A 6126-nucleotide genomic window follows, 5' to 3' on the forward strand; every position below is an offset into this window, starting at 1 on the left:
GTAGACGGAGCGCAGACGATCTTGAGCATGCTTCAGCTTGTCAGCATCCTTGCGCCTCGCCAACGGACTCCACTGCTGCAAGAAGAGGTTGCATTTATAGATGATGTTAGTTGGGTGCGTTGGGAAGATACCCTCGATCGCAAGTTTGTTCCTAGTTAGCCAGAGAGACCAAGCTAGGGCTCCGATACAGCTCCACAGCACGCGATTGTTGCCTCCTGAAGCAGAGGCGATGATGACCGCTAGATCCAAGGTCGATCGCGGGTTCCAAGAGGTGTTAGTGGCTGCGCGGACCGCGCTCCAAGCAAAGCAAGCTAACGGGCAGCGGAAGAAAACGTGATTCGCATCTTCCGCCACGCGGCAAACCACGCAAGTACCCGTCGACGGGCCGTTCCGTTTGGCAACGTCAGCCGAGGTGGGCAGTCTATTGCGAAACAGCTACCAAAAGAACACCTTAATCTTAAGTGGGAGGCACGCGGTCCAAAGGCCTTTTGGCACTAGGAAGGCCTGGCTCTAGCACATCTTTCGGTACAAAGATTTGACCGAAAACTTGCTGGAAGGGGTGAGGGACCACGCCACGGTGTCCGCGGTCATGGAAAGCGACACTGGCGCGATGAGATCACGCAGCTCCGCAAGGTGGGCAAGTTTCGTTCCCGTTAGCTCGCGCCGGAAACAGATCTCAGGGGGGGAGGAGGCAAGCGCCGTGGCTACGCTCAAATCCGGGTTGACCGCCTGGACGTGCAGGTCCTGAAAAGCGGACCAGAGGGGTTGAGATCCCACCCAGTGATCCAACCAAAACCGTGCCGAACGGCCATTGCCAATGGAGAACTTGGCTCCCAAGGCGAAGGTTGGCCGAACCGCTTGAAGGTCATTCCAAAAGGGTGAACCCCTCGCCACACCTTCGAAAAAGTTCCCGGACGGGAAGTACTTAGCACGAAGCAGATCGATCCACAGGCCCGTAGCCCCTTGCAACATCTTCCAGATCCACTTACACATGAGCGCAATGTTGAGGATTCTGGTGTTCGTGATCCCTAGCCCTCCCTGGGCCTTCGGACGACACACCGCATCCCAACGAACCATGTGGTATTTGCGCTTTGGTCCCGCTCCTTCCCAAAAGAAACGGGACCGGGGAGTGTCCATCTTGGCATGCACCCCTTCGGCCAATAGGAAAAGCCCCATTGTGAATTGCGGCAATGAGGAGAGGCTCGAATTCGTGAGCACCAACCTAGCTGCGGAGGAGAAGAACTTTCCCCTCCATGGACAAACCCGTCCACCCACCTTGGTTCAAAGCGGAGCCCAGCCGTCGATCGTAATGCGCTTAGCATCTAACGGAAGGCCCAAATAAGTAAACGGAAGTTTGCCTAACTTGCAATTCAGCAGGTCCGCGACGCGCCTACTATCCTGCACCTCCATGCCCATAGACATCACTTCGCACTTATGGAAGTTTATTTTAAGACCCGACATAAGTTCAAAGCTAATGAGCAGTGCTTTGACTGTAGCAATGCTGTGCAGGTCGGGTTAGAACAGTAATAGCGTATCATCCGCGTATTGCAAGTGGGAAATCCCCCCTGGGATGAGGTGTCCCAACACCCCTTTTATGTGGCCAGCCTCCGCGGCTTTCCGCAGCATGGCAGCCAACGTGTTGGCTACAAAGTTAAACAAGAGCGGTGACATGGGATCGCCTTGGCGCAATCCACGCTTGTTCCTGAAGAAGTTCCCTACTTCTTCGTTAATCGAGACTGCAGTCTGGCCCCCCGAGAACAATTGCATCACTCGGCCGAAAAGCCCCTGCTGGAGAGGACTTGCCGAAGAAAATCCCAGTTGACGCGATCGTAAGCCTTCTCGAAATCTAATTTCAAGAGGATCGCCGGTTCGTGTGTGCGTCTAAGCTCGTGAAGGGTCTCTTGCAAGACTAACGGACCCTCGAGGATGTTCCTACCGCGAATAAACGCCGACTGCGAGCGACTTATGATGCGATGGGCGATCGGTGAGAGCCTAGAGGCACAACCTTTTGCGCAAATTTTGAACGGGACATTAATGAGTGCAATGGGTCTGTACTGACGGATGTTGTCCGTGCCCGATACTTTCGGAATGAGCGAGAGCACACCATAGTTAAGCCTAGCGATGTCCACAAAGCCGCGCATAAAACCGTTGCACACGTCGAATATAGGGCCACGTAGCAGTGGCCAGAAATGTTTAAACATCGCCACCGGCCACCCATCAGGGCCTGGGGCCGTCTCGGTTTTCATGCTACGTAACGCGTCGTCGATTTCCTTAGGGAGGAACGCAAGCCCTAGCTCGTCGTTCTCGCTATCTAACACCCGCTGAGACGACAGCCACACATCCGCACGCAGGCGCGCGCACTGTGCCTCGTCCGTCCCCATCAAACTTATGTAGAAGTCGTAGATGTGGTTGGAGATCTCCGATTGCTGAAGAAGGAGCTGTTGGGGAACGTAGCAGAAATTCAAAATTTTCCTACGTGTCACCAAGATCTATCTATGGAGAGACCAGCAACGAGAGGAAGGAGAGTGCATCTACATACCCTTGTAGATCGCTAAGCGGAAGCGTTCAAGTGAACGGGGTTGATGGAGTCGTACTCGTCGTGATTCAAATCACCGGAGATCCTAGTGCCGAACGGACGGCACCTCCGCGTTCAACACACGTACAGCCCGGTGACGTCTCCCACGCCTTGATCCATCAAGGAGAGAGGGAGAGGTTGAGGAAGACTCCATCCAGCAGAAGCACAATGGCGTGGTGGTGGTGGAGGAGCGTGGCAATCCTGCAGGGCTTCGCCAAGCACCTGCGGGAGAGGAGGAGGTGTCACGGGAGGGAGAGGGAGGCACCAGGCCTTCTGGTACGGCCACCCCTCCCTCCCCTCCCTTTATATAGGGGCAAGGGAGAGGGGGAAGGCGCAGCCTTGCCCCTTCCTCCAAGGAAGGGGTGCGGCCAAGGGGGGGAGGAGTCCATCCTCCCTAAGGCACCTCGGAGGTGCCTTCCCCTTTGAGGACTCTCCCCTTTTTCTTATATCTTGGCGCATGGGCCTCTTGGGGCTGGTGCCCTTGGCCCATATAGGCCAAGGCGCACCCCCTACAGCCCATGTGCCCCCCCGGGGCAGGTGGCCCCACCCGGTGGACCCCCGGGACCCTTCCGGTGGTCCCGGTACAATACCGGTGACCCCGAAACTTGTCCGGTGACCAAAACAGGACTTCCCATATATAAATCTTTACCTCCGGACCATTTCGGAACTCCTCGTGACGTCCGGGATCTCATCCGGGACTCCGAACAATATTCGGTAACCACATACAAACTTCCTTTATAACCCTAGCGTCATCGAACCTTAAGTGTGTAGACCCTACGGGTTCGGGAGACATGCAGACATGACCGAGACATTCTCCGGTCAATAACCAACAGCGGGATCTGGATACCCATGTTGGCTCCCACATGTTCCACGATGATCTAATCGGATGAACCACGATGTCAAGGACTTAATCAATCCCGTATACAATTCCCTTTGTCTATCGGTACGATACTTACCCGAGATTCGATCGTCGGTATCCCGATACCTTGTTCAATCTCATTACCGGCAAGTCTCTTTACTCGTTCCGTAACACATCATCCCGTGATCAACTCCTTGGTCACATTGGGCACATCATGATGATGTCCTACCGAGTGGGCCCAGAGATACCTCTCCGTCACACGGAGTGACAAATCCCAGTCTCGATTCGTGCCGACCCAACAGACACTTTCGGAGATACCCGTAGTGTACCTTTATAGCCACCCAGTTACGTTGTGACGTTTGGCACACCCAAAGCACTCCTACGGTATCCGGGAGTTGCACAATCTCATGGTCTAAGGAAAAGATACTTGACATTAGAAAAGCTTTAGCATACGAACTACGATCTTTGTGCTAGGCTTAGGATTGGGTCTTGTCCATCACATCATTTTCCTAATGATGTGATCCTGTTATCAATGACATCCAATGTCCATGGTTAGGAAACCGTAACCATCTATTGATCAACGAGCTAGTCAACCAGAGGCTTACTAGGGACATGGTGTTGTCTATGTACCCACACATGTATCTGAGTTTCCTTTCAATACAATTATAGCATGGATAATAAACTAATATCATGAACAAGGAAATATAATAATAACTAATTATTATTGCCTCTAGGGCATATTTCCAACAGGAGCCCCTGCTCCGTTGCAGCCTTAGGATTGAGCATTTCCTACGCCGGCCGTTCGCATAAGCTTGGAAATACTTAGTGTTCGCGTCCCCTTTGAGCATCCACTTGAGGCCACCTCTACGCCTCCAATATTCCTCCTCAGCCCGCAGCAATGCTTCGACTTGCCCTTCCAAGTCGTAGCGATGTGCCCATTCTTGCTCCGAGAAAGGGCGCGTGTCCGCTTGCGCATCAAGGATGGCGATATCTGCCAGAAGCCTCACCCTGAGGACCTTGGCATCACGCCCCTGGTTCGCACCCTACCCCTTTAGGCTTGCGCGAAGGCGGGCCCCCACCGTGATCCAGAGCTCCATCGGGCCACGTTGCTGGCCAGAGAGGTGGACACTTCGCAACCATCTCTCCCTAAAGATTGCGTCAAAGTCAGGGACCTCAAACCACGCGGTTTCGAAGAAGAAACGCAGGCTGCGCTAGATTCTATCTTCCCCTGAAGATAAGATTAAAGGCACATGATCTGAACCGATCCTTGTTTCAGCAAGGAGCGAGCACAAAGGGAACACTACTTCCCAGTCCGGAGACATGAAGGTACGATCCAGGACAGATCGCACCGGGGCTAGTTGCTTGCTAGTCCAAGTATATCTCGCCCCAGTTCTAGCCACTTCCCTAAGTGCCATAGAAGCAATCGCATTATTGAACATGGACACCCTTGACCAATTAATGTTGTCATTGTTCTTGTCCGCCCCTGAACGGATCAGGTTGAAATCCCCTCCCACCATGAGCGGGATCTGAGCCGCAGCTAGATCGAGCACCTTGGCTTCAAGTTCTCCCAAGAACTCAGCTGAACGGGAGTGATCTGCCGGTCCGTAGACTTGCACGATCGCGAGTTCGCGAAGCGACGCTCGCACGCGGATTCTGGCCGCAATAAGGAAAGTACCAACCTCCCAGGTCAGCACCTCATAAGTGGCACTACAAAAACCAAGCAACATGCCACCCGAGTGGCCATGAGCTGGGCTATGTTGCCACACAAAGCGCTCTAAGGGGTCTATAGCTATGATATCTTAGTGCCGAAACTCAGATTTGATCGTTTCCTGTAGCCCTACGATATCGATCGCCTCTTTTCTAATGTACTCCTTCAGTTGGGTGCGTCGCCCCGAGTGATCGAAGCCAGGAATGTTCCAAATAAGCGCGCGCATTTAACTTACACGGTTCCGAAGGCGCACCCCCCCCTGGAGGTGATCGCCTTAGCCACGCGCCTCACCTTGCCGCAGCGAGGCGAGGGGGAAACAACAACCCCTGTTGCTGTGTCCCCATCGGGCAGGATCGCTGGCACCAGCGAGGGCTCAGTCTCCAGTGCCATGTGTTCCGCGTGTTGAGCAGCCACCGCTGCGAGCGCTGCCTGCGCCACCTCCTTAGCACGTATCAGCGAGATGAGCTCGGTCACCCCACCGTCGCCCATCGGTTCCACCCCACTCTCTCCCAGAACCTCGCCCAAATGCTCGTCCGAAAAGGAATCTAGAATCGTAAAACGCGGCAAGGGATTACCTGAAGTTTCCAGGTTCTTTTGGGCTTGCAGTAGTTGGGCGCACTGGAGCGAAGGCAGGTTGCCCTTGGCTCCCTTGGCGCGCGCGCTGACCCGCACGGGAGGCACCTGCCCTTCCACCACGGCCTTGGAGCGCTTGGCCTTCGGGATGGGCGCCGACTGGGACATCTCTTGCACGAGCGGAGCGGTGACTGGCACGGCCAGGGCCATCACCGCCTGGCGTGGCGTCGCCGGAGCCCCCAAGTTCTCCGCAGCACTCACCGCCTCCGCGCTCACCTTGCGCACCGCCACCTTCTTGAGCGTCTTCACCTCACCGAGCTTGCTGCTGCTGCGACCGCCTTGCGATGGAGAGAGCGAGGAGGGGGGCAGAGAGTCCGCCGACACCGTGATGGGGGTGCGCGCCTCACCCAG

Source organism: Triticum dicoccoides, chromosome 2B (assembly GCF_002162155.2).
Source record: "Triticum dicoccoides isolate Atlit2015 ecotype Zavitan chromosome 2B, WEW_v2.0, whole genome shotgun sequence".
Classification (NCBI taxonomy): domain Eukaryota; kingdom Viridiplantae; phylum Streptophyta; class Magnoliopsida; order Poales; family Poaceae; genus Triticum; species Triticum dicoccoides.